Genomic DNA, 21,513 nt, shown 5'->3' on the forward strand with positions numbered 1-21,513 from the left:
GTGTCACAGTGGTTTATTCTTGCATCACATCTCATAAGCTTGTCCAATATTTACCACACGGATAAAAATAAGTCTTATTTTAGGTTCATTTAATAGTTAAAACACAGTTAAATAATCTTCTTGGTGTACACTTGGAAGCCTGTTGTTGGCATTGTTCTGTGTAATACTGTAAAATTGCTAATTTTGGAGTTATATTTGATATGTGCGGTAGAAAATGGATGGATGGATGGATGTATATATATATATATATATATATATATATATATATATATATATATATATATATATATATATATATATAAATAAATATATATATATATATATATACACATCATAGGGCTATCAAAAGATTTATTTTTTTCAAGTCAGATTAATTACACTCTTGAGCTGTGAATAATCATGAATAATCACAAGTTATTACTCGCTTGCATATTTAAAATTCACTAAAGAAAATACCCCAATATTTACACACAAATGCAATTTTATTGTCAGAATGTAATCAAAGAATGTTTTTAAAAATGTTTTACTTAACTGCAAGGCATTAATTTGCTTAAAAATGGGTGACAGTAAGTATACTAAGAATTAAGAGCACATGTTTAGAGTATTTGCAATAATATAGCAAAGTACATAGTAAACACCCATAAACAACTTAGCATAATGTAGTATTTACATCTGCATTTACTCTTCCTTAAAAAAGAAAAAGGCACATCATAGAATGATGTTTGCATCCTTTAGATCAGGGATGTCAAACTCATTTTAATTAAGGGCCACATCACAGTTATGGCTGCCATCAGAGGGCAGCTCGTAACAGCGAATAATGTATGAATTTGCCTCTGGATTTAATTATTAATTATGTTTTTTTAAATAGACTATCGATTTTACAGTAAAACATTTATGTGTATAAAATGTTACTGTAAAATATTGTTTTTTTAATTTCTTACAACATTTTACGGTAAATATAAAATCAGTACCACTGTTTTGTTTTTTGATTTTTATGAAAAAAACTGGCAGATTAGTTACCAGAATTTTACTATTAAATATACATTGGTTTTTACAACATTATATTGTCAATGGAAAAACAGTACACGTTCCTTTTGTATTCTGGCAACTTAGCTGCCAGTTTTTCTACCGTAAAAACAAATGTATCGTTTTTCCATTTACAGTAATACACCGTTAAAAACAAGATTTTACAGTAAAAATATGGCAGCTCAGTCAACAGAATTTCAACGCAAAAAAATTGTAGTTTTTTTTCAATTTACAGTAATATGCTGTAAAGAACACCGTAACATGTATTGTCATTTTTATTAATTTGATGGGTAGTTTGCTGCACAATCATAAGTCAAGCAGATATTTAAGTATTTATTTTTATTTAGACACAAAATATTTGGAAAGTATGACAATATACTGTAATATTTGTTTCAATAATGGATACTATTAAAGTTTAAAAGGCATGCAATTTCAAGCAGTACATATATTGTTTCTGTCAAAATGAAAACAATCTATTAGAATTAGTGAGAAAATATTAAGTACTTTATTGACACATATCATTTCCAGGTGTTTGCGGGCCAGATGAAATGATGTCGCTGGGCAGATCTGGCCCCCGGGCCTTGAGTTTGACACCTGTGCTTTAGATGTATTAAAAATAAGTCTAGTCAATCAAACATCTCGAATAGATTGTATTTTACACCCTCTCAGTTGTTTAAAATGGGTACAGTAGATAGCAAGTTATGTAACAAGTGTCTGACAACTGAAGGCACTCTAATTAATTTCCTGTGGGAATGTCAGAGAATAAGCGGTAGGAAATGAATGGATGGATGTCAGAGAATTTAGAGTTGTGTCTATTGTGAGATGTGCCTTGGTTGTCCGTTTGAGGCCACCGTAGGTCACGTAACGTGCGTCACCAGACCTGCTAATGTTAGCCAACTTAGCTCATGTGTGTTGAAGTGCACTACTGCAGGCGGCTGATGGGAGTCGTGTAAAAAAACAAGCTCATCTTTCTCATGAACATGACATGATGTCACAGTTGAGGACGACACGCCTGCAGTCACCAAAGAATGGCAAGGTTTGGGTCCCCAGAACCGTTTCATTACCGTATGGAGGCAGCACTTGTCACACTTTCAAACCTTACAAGACATTTTGTATGCAGTTTGAAAGCCGCAGCCAAAGAAACGAATCACAGACAGACGCAGCAATTTATCGAGACGGCAAAGTTATCGAGTTCATTTTCATTTAATGGTCGATTGATTGACTTACTACTATCAGCACAGTCCTACAATTGTATAAACATTTTCAATACCTCTGGACATCGAATTCAATGCTTTTTAATCCCATTTAAAGCCTTAATTTTCGCATAATTAATTGATTGCGTTTTAATGCCCCCGCGGAAACCCTGCATGTGCTTTGTTTTAAGATGCTATTTTAAACTTGTTGTGCGCCGATGATAAGAAAGTATGTAACTGCAATGCCAACAAATTACCTCAGTTGTATCTACAGTTCCATTGGAGTTTTTTTTTAAGTGAAATCGGCCGCCTCTCATCACTCATCTTTGCACCGTGTAACAATAGGTGCATACTTCCGGGTTTACGTGCAGTCATAACTAATGGTGTGATCTTTTTTTTAATTAATCACATGCGTTAACGCGTTATCATTGACAGCCCTATTATACATATGTGTGTGTTTGTGTATATATATATATATATATATAAATATATATATATATATATATATATATATATATATATATATATATATATTTATATATATATATATATATATATATATATATATATATATATATATATATATATATATATATATATATATATATATATATATACTGTATATATATATATATATATATATATATATATATATATATATATATATACATACATACATACATACATACACATACCTGGGGATAGGTTGATTGGCAACATTAAATTGGCCCTAGTGTGTGAGTGTAATCGTTGTCTGTCTATCTGTGTTGGCCCTGCGATGAGGTGGCGACTTGTCCAGGGTGTACCCCGCCTTCCGCCCGAATGCAGCTGAGATAGGCCCCGCGACCCCGAGAGGGACAAGCGGTAGAAAATGGATGGATGGATATATATATAAATACATATATATATATATATATATAAATATATATATCCATCCATCCATCCATCTTCAACCGCTTATCCGGAATCGGGTCGCGGGGACAGCAGCTCCAGCAGAGACCCCCAGACTTCCCTCTCCAGAGCAACATTTGCGACTTCCTCCTGGGGAATCCCGAAGCGTTCCCAGGCCAGAGAGGAGATGTAATCCCCCCATCTGGTCCTTGGCCTGCCGCGGGGCCTCCTCCCAGTGGGACGTGCAACGAGGACCTCCCTAGGGAGACGCTCGTGAGGCATCCGCACGAGATGCCCGAACCACCTAAGCTGGCTCCTTTCCAAGCGAAGGAGCAGCGGCTCTACTCCGAGTCTCTCTCGGGTGACTGCACTTCTCACCCTATCTCTAAGGGAGATGCCAGCCACCCTTCTGAGGAAACTCATTTCGGCCGCTTGTATCCGCGATCTTATTCTTTCGGTCATTACCCACACTTCATGACCATAGGTGAGAGTAGGAATGTAGATAGCTCGGTAGACCGAGAGCTTTGCCTTCTGGCTCAGCTCCCGTTTCGTCACAACAGTGCGGCAGAGAGACTGCAATACTGCCCCAGCTGCTCCGATTCTCCGGCTGATTTCCTTCTCCATCTTTCCCTCACTCGTGAACAAGACCCCGAGATACTTAAACTCCTCCACCTGGGACAGAGTCCTGTCCCCTACCCGGACTGTACAAACCATCGGTTTCCTGCTGAGAACCATGGCCTCAGATTTGGAGATGCTGATCCTCATTCCAGCCGCTGAACACTCGGCTGCGAACCGATCCAGTGAGAGCTGAAGGTCACGAACCGAAGGTGCCATCAGGACCACATCATCTGCAAACAGCAGTGACGCAACCTTTAGCCCCCCGAGACGTATACCCTCTCCGCCATGGCCACGACTCCGCCTAGAAATCCTGTCCATGAAAATCACAAACAGGATAGGTGACAGAGCGCAGCCCTGGCGGAGACCAACCCCCACTGGAAACGGATCCGACTTACATCCAAGCACCCGGACACAACTCTCGCTTTGGTTGTACAGAGATTGGATGGCCCTCAACAGGGTTCCCCTCACTCCGTACTCCCTCAGCACCTCCCACAAGATCTCCCGAGGGACGCGGTCATACGCCTTCTCCAAATCCACAAAACACATGTAGACTGGATAGGCATACTCCCAGGCCCTCTCCAGGATTCCCGCAAGCGTAAAGAGTTGGTCAGTTGTTCCACGACCAGGACGGAATCCACATTGCTCCTCTTGAATCTGAGGTTCGACTATCGGCCGGACCCTCCTTTCCAGTACCTTGGCGTAAACTTTCCCAGGGAGGCTGAGTAGTGTGATACCCCTGTAATTAGCACACACCCTCTGGTCCCCCTTTTTGAAAAGGGGAACCACCACCCCAGTCTGCCACTCCCTCGGCACTGTCCCAGACTTCCACGCAATGTTGAAAAGGCGTATCAACCAAGACAGCCCATCAACACCCAGAGCCTTCAGCATTTCTGGACGGATCTCGTCAACCCCCGGAGCTTTGCCACTGTGGAGTTGTCTAACTACCTCAGTGACTTCACTCCGAGAGATCGACGTCGATCCCCCATCATCCTCAGGCCCTGCTCCTATCAGGGAGGGTGTGTCTGATGTATTTGGGTTCAGGAGTTCCTCAAAGTGCTCTTTCCAACGCCCCACGACTTCCTCACTTGAAGTCAGCAAAGTCCCATCCCTGCCGTACACAGCTTGGATGGTTCCCTGCTTCCCCCTCCTGAGGTGCCGTATGGTCTTCCAGAACAGCTTTGGTGCCGCCCGATAGTCCTTCTCCATGGATTCCCCGAACTGCTCCCACACCCTCTGCTTAGCCTCGTCCACAGCCACGGCCGCTGCCCTTCGGGCCCGTCGGTACCTTGCAACTGCCTCCGGAGTCCCCTGGGATAACATACCCCGGTAGGACTCCTTCTTCAGTCGGACGGCTTCCCTGACCACCACTGTCCACCAGGGTGTTCGAGGGTTACCGCCCCTTGAGGCACCTAAGACCTTCTGGCCACAGCTCGCATCTGCAGCTTTAGCAATAGAGGCTTTGAACATTGCCCATTCCTGTTCAATGTCCCCAACCTCCACAGGGATGGCAGAGAAGTCCCGCCGGAGGTGGGAGTTGAAGTCCTTCCGGACAGAGGACTCCTCCAAACGTTCCCAGTTCACCCGCACTACACGCTTGGGTTTGCCAGGTCTGTCCAGAGGTTTCCCCCGCCATCTAACCCAACTCACCACCAGATGGTGATCAGTTGACAGTTCAGCCCCTCTCTTCACCCGAGTGTCCAAGACATACGGCCTCAGATCAGCTGATACGATTACAAAATCGATCATTGATCTTTGGCCTAGGGTGCTCTGGTACCAGGTACACCTATGAGCATCCTTATGCTTGAACATGGTGTTTGTTATCGCAAGTCCGTGACTAGCACAGAAGTCCAATAACAATCCACCACTCAGGTTCAGATCAGGGAGACCGTTCCTCCCAATCACGCCAGTCCAAGTATCACTGTCATTGCCCACGTGCGCGTTGAAGTCCCCCAGCAAGACTATGGAATCCCCTGCCGGCGCCCCATACAGGACCCCATGCAAGGTATCCAAGAAGGCTGAATACTCTGAACTCCTGTTTGGTGCGTATGCACAAACAACAGTCAGAGTTTTCCCCCCTCCAACCCTAAGGCGAAGGGAGGCGACCCTCTTGTCCACTGGGGTGAACTCCAACGTACAGGCACTCAGCCGGGGACTCGTGAGTATCCCCACACCCGCCTGTGCCCTCACACCCTGAGCAACTCCAGAAGTGAACAAGGTCCATCCCTTGTCCAGGAGTGTGGTTTCAGAGCCCTTGCTATGCGTAGAGGTAAGCCCCACCAGATCCAACCGGTAGCGCTCCACCTCTCGCACCAGCTCAGGCTCCTTCCCCACCAGCGTAGAGACGTTCCACGTCCCGAAAGTCAGCCTCTGCTGCCCCGAATTGGTCCGTCCGGAGCCTCCACTTTCACCGCCATCCACTTGGCAGCGCACCCGACCCCACTGGTTCCGACCGCGGGTGGTGGGCCCACGTGGCAGAGAAGATGGTGTGTCCACGTAGCTTCTTCGGGCTGTGCCCGGCCGGGCTCCGTGGCAAGCCCGGCCACCAGGCGCTCGCTGACGAGCCCTACCTCCGGGCCTAGCTCCGGAGGAGGGCCCCGGGCTTCCTCCGGGCCGGGTAACGCATCCTCTTTTAGGGTAGTTCATGGGGGGTATCGTAACCCTGATGGGGGGGGCATTCGGGTGCTACACCTTGCCCAAGGGTGACCCGGAACTATGTAAGGCAGGGGCGTTCAACTCCCTGAGGCTTAATACAAGCCCACATACCTAATATAAATATATATATATATATATATATATATATATATATATATATATATATATATATATATATATATATATATATATATATATATATATATATTTCCAAACAAACAGTGGGTGATCTCAATCAGTAAAAATATATTTGACATTTACCAGCTCACACTCGCTTGACTTTTATAAAAAGAAAACTTGAATCTGTAACATTACATGAATGGTGACATTATATACAAATGCTCAAAAAGGGACTAGTTTATATGAAAGGTCAGACTTCCACATATTCTCTACTAGATTTGGATACAGATTCATCCTGACACGTTATCTTTATCAATGGAAATGTTGAGTGTAAGCACAAGGTATAGCTTATTTGATAGTTAAAAAGTATTCCAGGGTTTGTTATCACTTAATCATTTCATAATTCTATATTTAAAATCAATTCAACCAATGATGGCATCTTGCAGGTATACAGACTCTCAAACGAGCCCACAATTTGATTTAAGGCCAGACTCATGACGAGTAAAATGCCCCTCGATAATTGCATCAACTTCTTTTTAATAAACCTTATTAACCAGCAAGCTAATTTCATTTGCAAATACAGATAACGCTGGCTTTATTTTTTTCTGTTTAATTTATTTACTGTGCATTTTAGAGAATATTCATCATACGAGAGTCGGATAAAAAAAATCAAACCAGTTTAAATCTGTTCTTGCAAATGAATTCTTCATATGTAATAAATGTATAACAATTATATATACAATTAAATCTCGATTAACGAACTTGATCATGGCTTGTAAACCAAACATTTTGTGCAGTGAAGCGGATATCACCATAAGAATAAATGCAATCAATAATAATTGGTAGCCTTGACATAAGTCCTTTTTACTGGACTTTTTGAAGACACTATGTGTGTGTATGTATATATATACATTACAGTGTTTTATATATTTATATATATATATATATATATGTATATATATATAACACTGTAATGTATATATATATATATATATATATATATATATATATATATATATATATATATATATATATATATATATATATATATATACACATATATATGTATATATATATATATATATATATATATATACACATATATACATATATATATATATATATATATATACACATATATATATATATATATATATATATATATATATATATATATATATATATATATATATATATATATATATATATATATATATATATATATATATATATATATATATATATCAAACCAATATAAAAAGTGGGTAATGGCTAAACAATCTCTTTTTTTATCCAAACAACACAACCGCATTCAGTAAGATTAATTGTCAACACGCACACACACAAAAAGTCTTGTTGGTGCGCTCCAAAATGTTAACCACCGTATTGCTACAATAAAAAACAAAAAAGGAATATCATTTTACCTTGTGTCTGTGAATATTTGTGGCATTGTTGAACTGCCTTTTTTTTTTTTTTTTTTTTTCCAAGATGGCGGCGCGCACAGACGCAGCGGCTAACGGCTCTCCTTTTCAGTGCTCTTTCTTCCTCCTTTTCTTCTTGTTTTTTTTCCTTTTGTGCACCACCTGTACTGCAAACACCCGGTACACCCGCCAGTCACTCTTGGATATCGGGAACTCGCACCAGATATCTGTTTCGAGTGACTTTCACCATGAGCACAACATCCCAGACGACATAGCAAGAGCACCGGGCTCTCCGTGGTTTGTTGTCTGGTCTGGGAGACGGCCCAGACGGAGGAGGGAGAGGAAGCAGAAGCGTGGCCGCAGGTCCGGCGTCTTGCTCAGGCTTAGGAAACAACCCCACAAGCCACCTCTACCGAGCCTGTTCCTCTCCAATGCCAGATCCCTCGTACAGAAGATGGACGACCTGGAAAACTCGCTGGAAACCGCTATGTTCGGGACTGTTGTGCTCTGATTATCATCGAAACCTGGCTTCACCTGGAAATACCCGATGCTAGCATGCAGCTAGCTGGCCGCACTCTGCTCCGCCGGGACAGAACTAAGGACTCCGGTAAGAGCAGAGGAGGGGGGGTCTGTATTTACGTGCATGAGAACTGGTGCAACAACGGGACAATCATTGAACAGCACTGTTGCCCGGACGTGGAGTACATTTTTGTTAGATGTCTGCCTTTTTTTCTCCCGAGAGAGCTGTCTGTTGTTATCATCACGGCTGTGTATATTCCACCGGACGCCAAAGTAAACACAGCGCTCTCTCATCTGCTGAACACCGTCAACGAACAGCAGCAAAGAGTGGTCAAGACGGCTCAAAAGATCATCAGCCGCCCTCTCCCCTCTCTGATGGACATCTACACCTCCCGCTGCCTCAACAGAGCCAGTGCCGTCATCAAGGACAGCACCCACCCTGGCTCTGACCTGTTCCACCTGCTGCCCTCTGGGAAGCGCTACAGGTGCATTAAAACCAGGACGAACAGGCTAAAAAACAGCTTCTTCCCCAGGGCCATAACCACCCTGAACAGACTTCCCCATTGACCCTCATAACTGCCTTCTCTTCGGTTCAATAACCCATTCCACCAACCACCCTGTTTCATGTAGATATTCATGTACATATTCATTTTACCCTCCGTATAGAGTGTACACTTGTTTTATCGCACTGTATGGAATGGCCTCAATCTCGTTACCCTGGGTAATGACAATAAAGCTGATTCTGATTCTGATTCTGATTCAGTCGAACAGTAGTCACTGCTAGCGTTAGCACAAACTAGCCTTGTGAGGCGATCCTTCATTGGCTTGTGTCCCGGTAGTGCCTTCTTGCTGTAACAAAGGTCCTCTGTGGCATCTTTTTGTGTCTCATCACATTTAAAGACTTGCTGCGGAACAAATCCCCCTTTGCTGAGAACATCCTCGAACTGAAGGTGCCACAAACGGGAGGCTAACTAGCTAAAACGCTAGGTCAAAGAGGTTTTCTAGCAAACCGAAGCTAAAGATAGATAGACATAAACTTTATTAAATTTTTTGGAAGGCACTCAAAGATAAATAAAAAAAGTGTAACAAATAAGTTACATAAAAGGATACAATAGAATATCTATATATATTTACACAGACAGGTGTTATAGTAGCGGTAGTGGTGTTGGTTAGCGGAAGCGAGACTGTGAGAATTTGGACACATTTAAAGTGTTTCTGGCCACACAAAGCGATATCTAAGATAGGCTGACACGGATCTGACCGGCGCAAGGTACGACAGTTGTGGAAATAAACACATCAGAAGTGCCGCTTCGAAACAGGAATTGATGTCATCAAAATGGCTTCAAGCGGCATGCAAAATAAATGAATGAATGAAGCAATGGCACGCCGAGACATGGTTCTCACACAGAGGCATATTTGGCACGATGTAAATGTTCGTAAAGCGAAAAGGTCGCAAATAGAGGCGGTCCTAAATCACGGTTCCAAGTAATAGCAACTGATTGGGACTTCAATTGTTGAATTTGATTGTATTATTTTATGCTGCAATCTCACACACAACAATGCCATACAAATTTTGACATTCAGTGACAGGCCTTTCAGACTTCAAACACAAATTCATTTCAAGGTGCCATGTTTTTATTTGTCTTCTTGACCTGCTACCTGAAGGTAAAAAACATTAGGCTGAAGGGGAAGAAATGCGAGCGTGAAGAGAAAAGATCAAAGTAGATTGAGTCTGATGAAAAGACACAGCGTAAGATTACAGTAACTGCAGGAGCAAATGAAACAAGATGAGAAGTGAAAGCAGAACGGCAAAAAGCGTCAGGCGTTGCCATCTGGAGCGAAGGCTCTCGTGTCAGTGTGAGCCAACAAAAGACGACAAGAAGGGTACACACCAGCCCCCGGTCAGACATTATTAAAAGGTCAAGCAAGGGGGGATAGAGGTGCTACTCGGACATAAGGAAAGAAAAGCAGAGGTCGACAGGCGGAGTTTGTAGACAGTCATGAATATGTGCTGACATTGATTGATTGATTGATTGAAACTTTTATTTGTAGGTTGCACAGTACAGTACATATTCCATACAATTGACCACTAAATGGTAACACCCGAATACGTTTTTCAACTTGTTTAAAGGCCTACTGAAATGATATTCTTTTATTTAAACGGGAATAGCAGATCCATTCATGTGTCCTACTTGATCATTTCACGATATTGCCATATTTTTGCTGAAAGGATTTAGTAGAGAACATCGACGATAAAGTTCGCAACTTTTGGTCGCTGATAAAAAAAGCCCTGCCTGTACCGGAAGTAGCGTGACATCGCAGGTTGAAAGGCTCCTCACATTTCCCCATTGTTTACACCAACAGCGAGAGCGATTCGGACCGAGGAAGCGACGATTACCCCATTAATTTGAGCGAGGATGAAAGATTTGTGGATGAGGTACGTGAGAGTGAAGGACTAGAGTGCAGTGCAGGACGTATCTTTTTTCGCTCTGACCGTAACTCAGGTAAAAGGGCTCATTGGATTCCACACTTTCTCCTTTTTCTATTGTGGATCACGAATTTGTATTTTAAACCACCTCGGATACTATATCCTCTTGAAAATGAGAGTCGATAACGCGGAATGGACATTCACAGTGACTTTTATCTCCACGACAATACATCGGCGAAGCACTTTAGCTACGGAGCTAACGTGATAGCATCGGGCTTAACTGCAGATAGAAACAAAAGAAATAAACCCCTGACTGGAAGGATAGACAGAAAATCAACAATACTATTAAACCATGGACCTGTAACTACACGGTTAACGCTAACGATGCCATTGAAGCTAACTTAGCTATGGGACCTCACAGAGCTATGCTAAAAACATTAGCTATCCACCTACGCCATCCAGCCCTCATCTGCTCATCAACACCCATGCTCACCTGCGTTCCAGCGATCGACGGAGCGACGAAGGACTTCACCCGATCATCGATGCGGTCGGCGGCTAGCGTCGGATAGCGCGTCTGCTATCCAAGTCAAAGTCCTCCTTGTTGTGTTGCTGCAGCCATCCGCTAATACACAGATCCCACCTACAGCTTTCTTCTTGCAGTCTTCATTGTTCATTAAACAAATTGCAAAAGATTCACCAACACAGATGTCCAGAATACTGTGGAATTTTGCGATGAAAACAGAGCTTTTTGTATTGGATACAATGGTGTCCGAATACTTCCGTTTCAACGATTGACGTCACGCGCATACGTCATCATACATAGACGTTTTCAACCGGATGTTTCGCGGGAAATTTAAAATTGCACTTTATAAATTAACCCGGCCGTATTGGCATGTGTTGCAATGTTCAGATTTCATCATTGATATATAAATTATCAGACTGCGTGGTCGGTAGTAGTGGGTTTCAGTAGGCCTTTAAGTCGGGGTCCACGTTAATCAATTCACATGGTAGTAGGGTTGTACGGCATACCGGTACTAGTATAGTATCATGATACTAATGAATCAAAAATGGTACTATACTCTGATTGAAAAGTACCGATTCCCCTGGCGCGCCGTCGCCACGTCGTGACATTGCTGGTTTTACGAGCAGAGGAGCATGTTCGACAGCGCACAATCACAGAGGACTTACAAGCAGCCACGGTGTGTGGACAGAAAAGGGAGAATTAACGCATATTGGCTTAAAAACTAACAATAAAGGTGAATCTATAACACTGAAATGCTGCTCAGCAAGCTGTGTTTTAAACCATGGCTAGCTAGCTAGCGGCTAACGTCCTTCCGCAATCGGCATTGTTTTAGCTACTTCTAAATCGCTAATCCTCGCCTCTGAATGAAAACAAATGCCATGGGTGGATCTACACCTGACATCCACTGTAATGATACCAAGTACAGTCGATTCCAAGTATCTAGTCGATATTACTATGATTACATCGATATTTTTTATTGTCACAAAATCTTTTTTCCTTTTTTTAAAATTCATATGTTTATAAACTCAGGAAATACATCCATGGACGCATGAGGACTTAAATTATGACCAATGTATGATTCTGTAACTACTTGGTATCAGATCGATACTTAAATCTGTGGTATCATCCAAAACGTATCAAACAACAGAAGAATAAGTGATTATTACATTTCAACAGAAGTGAAGCTAAAACATGTTGAAGCTGAATATAACCAGATATTAACAGTAAATGAACAAGTATATTAATAATCAATTTTGTACTGCTTGTCCTGCATAATTTTGACAAAATGAGAAATGACAATATGTTACTGCATACACTACCGTTCAAAAGTTTGGGGTCACCCAAACAATTTTGTGGAATAGCCTTCATTTCTAAGAACAAGAATAGACTGTCGAGTTTCAGATGAAAGTTCTCTTTTTCTGGCCATTTTGAGCGTTTAATTGACCCCACAAATGTGATGCTCCAGAAACTCAATCTGCTCAAAGGAAGGTCGGTTTTGTAGCTTCTGTAACGAGCTAAACTGTTTTCAGACGTGTGAACATGATTGCACAAGGGTTTTCTAATCATCAATTAGCCTTCTGAGCCAATGAGCAAACACATTGTACCATTAGAACACTGGAGTGATAGTTGCTGGAAATGGGCCTCTATACACCTATGTAGATATTGCACCAAAAACCAGACATTTGCAGCTAGAATAGTCATTTACCACATTAGCAATGTATAGAGTGTATTTCTTTAAAGTTAAGACTAGTTTAAAGTTATTTTCATTGAAAAGTACAGTGCTTTTCCTTCAAAAATAAGGACATTTCAATGTGACCCCAAACTTTTGAACGGTAGTGTACGTCAGCAGAATAATAGGAGCCTTAGATAGTTTACTTACTACTAAAAGACAAGTTGTCTAGTATGTTCACTATTTTATTTAAGGCCAAAATTGTTCTTTGATTGCAATAACAAACATATGTTTTAATGTACCGTAAGATTTTGTGTTAAAATAAAGCCAATAATGCAATTTTTTGTGGTACCCTTTATTTTTATTATAAAAGTATCGAAATACATTTTCGTACCGGTACCAAAATATTGGTATTGGAAATACCCTACTTAGTAGTATACTACACCCTGTACAAATTGGTTCAATTTACTATATTGTTTTATGTTTAAAAAACATTTCGTACAACTCTTGTGATTCCCATTTACAGTGGTATATAAAGGTTAAATCTAAAAGCTTAGGAATAACAGCTAAACCAGAGGTGTCCAAAGTGTGGCCTGGGGGCCATTTGTGGCCCGCAGCTAATTTTTTTAACGGCCCGCGGCACATTCTTAAAATACTATTACAAAAATAAATAAGACAAAAAACTGGACTAAAAGAGTAAACAGGTGAAATGTAATAAGAAAAAGCTGCAATGTTGACTCTAATAACGCAGTTTTTTTCTTTAAAGCTGCTATTGTTGAAAAAATAATAATGAATCAAAATCAATGTCATGAATTATTGACCTATCGAAGGCTTCACATAAAAATTTCCACTTGTATAAATTTTGGGGGGGAAATATTGCATAATTTGTGTTTTTGCTAAAGAAAAAGTTTTCAGTGACAAAAACGGCATAAATTAAACAAACAAAAAATAATACAAATGTATAATCGATGGATAGGTCTGAAATTGAACATGATAGTTAAGCATTGAAAGTAAAACAAATAAATAAATAATGTATGACTTATTTTAAAGGACATGCAGAAGAAAGTGGATGGATGGATGGTTGACTTATTTTTAACACTTTTATGAGTTGGGCAAATTTGGATCCCTGAAATTTTTATTTTTTTAATCTTTATTGTTTTTTAGAAACTAATAATGAATCAAAATCAATGTTGTTATGAATTACTGACATATTTAAGGTTCCACTTACTTCACATTAAAAATTTAATTTTTATATATTTTTGAGGAAAAATATTGCATATTTTGTGTTTTTGCTATAAAAACAATGTTTTCATTGACAAAAATGGCATAAATTAAACAAACAAAAAATAATAATTTATAATCGATGGATAGGTCTGAAATTGATCTCGATAGTTAAGCATTGAATGTAAAAAAAATTAACAATGTATGACTTATTTTTAACACTTATATGAGTGGGGCATTTTCGGATCCCTGTGAATTTTAGTGGGATTTTTTTTAAATGGTTATTGTTTTTCAGAAACTAATAATAATTCAAAATCAATATTGTTATGAATTACTGACATATTTAAGGTTTCAAATACTTCACATCAAACATTTCATTTTTACATATTTTTTGGGGGAAAATATTGCATATTTTGTGTTTTTGCTATAGAAAAACAAAGTTTTCAATGACGAAACGGCATAAATTAAACAAACAAAAAAAGAATAAAAACTGATAATTGATCGATGGTTCTGAAATTGATCTAGATAGTTATGCGTTGAAAGCTAAGACAATAAAAAAATAATGTATGACTTATTTTTAACACTTTTATAAATGGGGCACTTTTGGATCAGTGTGAATTTTAATGAGATAAAAAAAAAACGGTTCTCTTTTTTTCAGAAAAGTAAATCAAAATTAATCAAAATCATTGTTTCTATGAATTATTGACATATTTAAGCTTCCAATTACTTCACGCCAAATATTTCACTTTGACATATTTTTGTGGGAAACTATTGCATATTTTTCTTTTTGCCATAGAACAAAGAGTTTTATTCAACAAAAATGGTAACTGTAAAACATATTAAAAACAAAAATGGCAGAAAGATATTAAGTTAATTATGAGATTTAAGCGTTGGAATAAAAATATATAAGACTTGATTTACACATTTTTATAACTGAGACCCTTTTGGGTCCCTGGGACCAAACTTGAGGGGAGTCCTACAAGTAGAAAAAAAATCTCTATATTGTATGGGTTTTGAAAAAAAAAATTACAAAATGGCCCCTGTATGTTTAGATTTTTCAGTGTGTGGCCCTCAGTGGAAAAAGTTTGGACACCCCCGATCGAAACTGTCTGATCATATTAACACCAAATATGTTTTAAACGACGCCACGTTTGCTAATGGCTAATGCTTACTAGCTACATGCAACGTTAGCCTAACCCAACCAGCAAGCCTCAGTCTGCATGTAGTACTTTATGAGCTAGCATAGTAACACAACACAGTGTTAATTGATTATTTAAGCGGACAAACCTTTTGTTTCCGGTTTCCTCGCTGCAGAGACGCTCCGTGGAGGTTCTGTGAGTTCAAACACGGCGCTGTCTCCTTTTGTTCAACGTGAGTCCATGTCTAAATCAGATGCCAACACATTACATTCCCATGTTTTCCCAATAATGTTATTGTTTTTGTGCGAACAGTGGATTCATTACAGTGCTTAGAAAAATACATTATTTGTTCTTTAAATATTTTTTTTTGTTTTTAGTCCAAGAAATCTTAAAACGGCCCCACTTTTTCAAGGAACTCACATTGTGGTCAAAGTTGGAACTGCGACTAAACTCTTCAGGCTTTCTGCTGCTATCTCATTGTTGAAATCGGTAGTGCATTCTTCACTCACGTTTAAAGGCCTACTGAAATGAGATTTTCTTATTCAAACGGGGATAGCAGGTCCATTCTATGTGTCATACTTGATCATTTCGCGATATTGCCATATTTTTGCTGAAAGGATTTAGTAGAGAACATCGACGATAAAGTTCGCAACTTTTGGTCGCTGATAAAAAAGCCTTGCCTGTACCGGAAGTAGCGTGACGTCACAGGTTGTGGAGCTCCTCACATCTGCACATTGTTTACAATCATGGCCACCAGCAGCGAGAGCGATTCGGACCGAGAAAGCGACGATTACCCCATTAATTTGAGCGAGGATGAAATATTCGTGGATGAGAAAAATTAAGAGTGAAGAACTAGAGGGCAGTGGAAGCGATTCAGATAGGGAAGATGCTGTGAGAGGCGGGTGGGACCTGATATTCAGCTGGGAATGACTAAAACAGTAAATAAACACAAGACATATATATACTCTATTAGCCACAACACAACCAGGCTTATATTTAATATGCCACAAATTAATCCCGCATAACAAACACCTCCCCCCTCCCGTCCATATAACCCGCCAATACAAATCAAACACCAGCACGACACACTCAATCCCACAGCCCAAAGTACTGTTCACCTCCGCAAAGTTCATACAGCACATTTATTTCCCCATAGTTACGTACGTGACATGCACATAGCGGCACGCACGTATGGGCAAGCGATCAAATGTTTGGAAGCCGCAGCTGCGTACTCACGGTAGCGTGTATCCAACTCAAAAAGAGTCTCTGTTGTCCCAGTTCTCCACAAGCATGCATATCCAACTCAAAGTCCTCCTGGTAAGAGTCTCTGTTGTCCCAGTTCTCCACAAGCCAATGGTAAAGCTTGACTGTCATATTTCGGGAATGTAAACAATGAAACACCGGTGTTGCTGCAGCCGGCTGCTAATACACCGCTTCCCACCTACAGCTTTCTTCTTTGCTGTCTTCATTGTTCATTGAACAATTTGAAAAAGATTCACCAACACAGATGTCCAGAATACTGTGGAATTTTGCGATGAAAACAGATGACTTAATAGCTTGCCACAATGGTGTCCCAAAATGTCCACTCGGTAGTAGTGGGTTTCAGTAGGCCTTTAAAGTGAAAATTGGCGCAAAATAACAGGACCGTGCTGCACCACATGAATTTAGTAGCATTATAGTGCAATTAGTCATTCAAGAAGCTCGCGTCACATGACCAAATGAAGAGACGAGCTGAAGAGATGTTTGTCTGGTCTTGTACAGTGCTTCTTACAAATAAAACAGTCACGCACAGTGATTTCATATCACAACTTTCTCCGCTCTAATAAGGTGCTCTGTCGGTGTGTCATTAAATCCTGCGAACAATCACGACGCCGGAGGTGTTGTCGAGGGTTAGGAGCGCGGAGAATGACATGCTGATAATCAAGCTCGTTCTTGAGAGCAAACCCTATAATTTTCCAAGGGCCTACAAGCAATCTGAATGCGCGATGTAAATTGGACATTCATGCACAGTACTATGAATACGCAAGATGGATAATAACTATTCAGAGATTTCACCCTTTGGAAGATGCTTTTTTCTCTTGTTTCGCGTTGCGATGTTCTTATGTTCTGGTGAACCTATAGTTTCTACAGTAGCATGCAGTCCATCCGCAAAGTATTCACAGCGCTTCACTTTTTCCACATTTGGTTCAGCCTTATTCCAAAATGAAATAAATTCATTTTTTGTCCTTAAAATTCTACACACAACACCCTTTAATGACAACGTGGAAATGTTGTTTTTAGAGATAGTTTGCAAATGTATTTAAAATAGAAAACTAAGAAATCACATGTACAGACTCAGCAGGCACAAGACATTGATGCAACGTTGATTATACGTACATGTCGTTTAAAACTGACTTTGAAACAACGTTGCAAACTAGTTGTATTTCTAAATTGAGGCAACATTGGTGTCTAATGTTGGATCCACGTTGGTTGGGAAATGACTATATTTCAATGGTCAATTCAACGTCACAACCTGACATTGAATAAACATTGTCAAAAAGCATGTTGTTTCCAAGTTAAATTTGTGTTGTAGAATATTGGTTAGAAAATGCCCACATTTCAATGGTCTAATCAATGCCAGAACCCAACATTTATTAAATGTTGTCAAAAAGCATGTTGTTTCAACGTTGTATTTGCATTGTAGAATATTGGTCGGGAAATGACCAAATTTCAATGGTCAAACAAACGTCACAACCTGACATTGAATAAACGTCAAAAAGCATGTTGTTTCAACGTTGTATTTCAATGTTGTATTCCATCCATCCATCCCCATTGGGTGGGGTGAGGGGGTGAATATTGTAGCCCAGAAGAGTTTGGGCTGGAAGGGATTATGGGTATTTGTTCTGTTGTGTTTATGTTGTGTTACGGTGCGGATGTTCTCCCGAAATGTGTTTGTCATTCTTGTTTGGTGTGGGTTCATAGTGTGGCGCATATTTGTAACAGTGTTAAAGTTGTTTATATAGTCACCCTCAGTGTGACCTGTATGAGTGTTGATCAAGTATGCCTTGCAGTCACTTACGTGTGTATGCAGAAGCCGCATATAACATTTGACTGGGCTGGCATGCAGTTAGTACGGTGAAAAAGCGGACGCGACGACAGGTCGTAGAGGACGCTGAAGGCAAAGCCATCACGGCACGCCCTCAATATCGTTGTCCGGGTGAAAATCGGAGAATGGTTGCCCCGGGACATTTTCGGGAGAGGCACTGAATTCCGGGAGTCTCCCGGAAAAATCGGGAGGGTTGGCAAGTATGCAGCTGAGCCGCATCAGACTGATCCAAGAGCCGCATGCGGCTCCGGAGCCGCGGGTTGCCGACCCCTGGTCTAATCAATCCCAGAACCCAACATTCGTTAAATGTTGTCAAAAAGCATGTTGTTTCAACCCGAGGTATCAAGGTCAGGACCTAATTCAACAAGTTCTCAACATTGTTTCAATGTCTTGTGCCTGCTGGGTAAATATTCACAGCCTTTGCCATTAAGCTCAAAAGTGAGATGAGGTGCATCCTGTTTCAACTGATCATCCTTGAGATGTTCCTACAGCTTAATTGGAGTCCACCTGTGGTGAATTCAGTTAATTGGACATGATTTGAAAAGACACACCTCTGTCTTTATATAAGGTTCAACACTTGACAGTGCATGGCAGAGCACAAACCAAGAACAAAGGTCCCATCATCCGTACATGGAAGAAGTTTGGAACGACCAGGACTCCTCCTAGAGCTGAATGGCCGTCTAAACTAAAAGCGATCGGGGGAGAAGGGCCCGAGTCAGGGAGGTGACCAAGATCCCCATGGTCACTCTGTCAGAGCTACAGCATTCCTCTGTGGAGAGAGGAGAACCTTCCAGAAGGACAACCATCTCTGCAGTAATTCACCAACTAAGGCCTGTATGCTAGAGTGGCCAGGCGGAAGCCATTTCTTAGTAAACAGTTTACCAAAATGCACCTGAAAGACTCTCAGACCATGAAAAACTAAATTCTCTGGTCTGATGAGACAAAGATTGAAGTATTTAGCATGCATGTTTGGAGGAAACCAGGCACCGCTCATCACCAGGCCAACACCATCCCTACAGTGAAGCATGGTGGTGGCAACATTATGCTATGGGGATGTTTTCCAGCGGCAGGAACTGGGAGACCAGTCAGGATGGAAGGAAAGATGAATACAGCAATGTACAGAGACACCTGGATGAATACCCTAAGCACCGAGCCAATCGATCAAAGGAATGGCTTCTAGACAACTCAGTAAATGTCTTTGAGTGGCCCAGCTAGAGCCCAGACCTGAATCTGGTGAACATCTCTGGAAAGATCTGAAAATGACTGTGCACCGACGCTTCCCATCCAACCTGATGGAGCTTGAGAGGTGCTGCAAAGAGGAATAGTTGAAACTGCCCAAAGATAGTATTAAAAATACTTCAGGCTGTAATTTCTGCCAAAGGTGCATCAACAAAGTATTGAGCAAAGGCTGTCACAATTTTTCACATTGTCATTATAGGGTATTGTGTGTAGATTTTTGAGGGAACAAAAATAACAATGTGGAAAAAAGTGAATACTTTGCGGATAGACTGTTATTGTCACCTACATTTGTGACTGGTAAAGGGAGGAGAACTTTTTTCTCCTTCGCGTGGTCGTTTCATCTCCAATAAAGCTCACCAAATTGTTTTCCATCTTCGATTTATTTCCCAGTGTGGTTGTTTGAAGCAGAGAAATACAATTCCCTCGTGGCCTCAAGTAGGGAAAGAGAGACATCCTGCCACCTCTGGCTCCTCGCCCGTCCTCTCCTTCTCCCAAAAGACTGAGATACTTTTACGAACGGGGGTTGTGTAGTCCTTGCACCATTTGACTCCGGTTGCCATGGTAACGGTTCCTGCACTGGCTTATTTTGATGAGTATTGCCTAGGGCTGTGAATCTCTGGGCACCACAGGTTTCAACTCGATTCTTGGGGGTAACTATTTGATTCAGAATTGATTGTCGATTCAGAATGGATTCTTGATTCAAAATCAATACTTTTATAATAATATTGGGTGGCAGTTCTATGATTAACGCTGATTAATTTATTTAATATTAAAATAAAACTGGTTTTGGTCAAACAAAATGCTGCCAAAACATTTAATAAAGTCAAATACAAATAAGGCAACAAGAGAAGTATCCAACACTTCTCTTCTCTAAAGTAAATATGTGTCAGTCTTGGTCAAAAAAAATAGGACTCAGATGCAGAGTAGGGATTAATTCGGCAGGCTTTTATTTTGAAAGCTTCCTTTCACCTCCAGAGTCAGGGCAATTCAATATAGGCTATAACTAAACTGTAGTGGCTGGACAGGACAGATTAAAAAAAAAAATGTTTTAAATCGATTAAGAATCGTTATAAATAAGAATTGTGATTAATCTAAAAATTGATACAACCCTAGTATTGCCGCTCGCAAATACCTCAAACCATCCTGTCAGGGCTGTATTTTAAGGTTTTTAAGAGCAGACTAAAGACCCACCTTTTTGATTTGGCTTTTACCAAATATTTATACATTTTAGTGAAGTCATTTGTACTTTACTTGTTATCCTATTAGTATGCAAGATTGCATTTAGTTCTATTTATTTATTACATATTTACTGTATATTTATTTTTTAATCTTCATATGTTTTACATGTATTTTCTCCTTTATTGCTGCTCTTAGTTCTTACTATATTAAAGGTTATAATATTTTTACTTTCCAGCGTTCCTCAGAGGGAGCCCTCTGCATCAGGGGTAGTATCGGCCATGGCTGTGGGAACGCTTTGTGTCAGCGTTCTGCTGGACGTGGTCTGATGATCTCCTGGTGCTGAAGGCTCCTGTGATAGTATTTACTCACCTGGCTCCTCTGTACTCAGCCATGCATTAATTTGTTCATAAATGTGTGTGTGTGTGTGTGTGTGTGTGTGTGTGTGTGTGTGTGTGTGTGTGTGTGTGTGTGTGTGTGTGTGTGTTTGTGTGTGTGTGTGTGTGTGTGTGTTTGGTATTTATGTGCGTGTGTGTGTCAGTGCGATGATGTGGGTCATCTGGGGGATTTTTTTCAAGTCTGTAAAGCACTTT

General features: G+C 40.5%; 1 protein-coding gene across 1 annotated transcript in view; it reads left to right on the forward strand.

The window, feature by feature from the left end:
• The window catches only part of LOC133654324 (copine-5-like), a 174,938-nt gene that overhangs the window by 85,860 nt on the left and 67,565 nt on the right, over window positions 1-21,513 (forward strand). The window lies entirely within an intron of this gene.

Source organism: Entelurus aequoreus, linkage group LG01, assembly GCF_033978785.1.
Source record: "Entelurus aequoreus isolate RoL-2023_Sb linkage group LG01, RoL_Eaeq_v1.1, whole genome shotgun sequence".
In the NCBI taxonomy this organism is placed as follows: Eukaryota; Metazoa; Chordata; class Actinopteri; order Syngnathiformes; family Syngnathidae; genus Entelurus; species Entelurus aequoreus.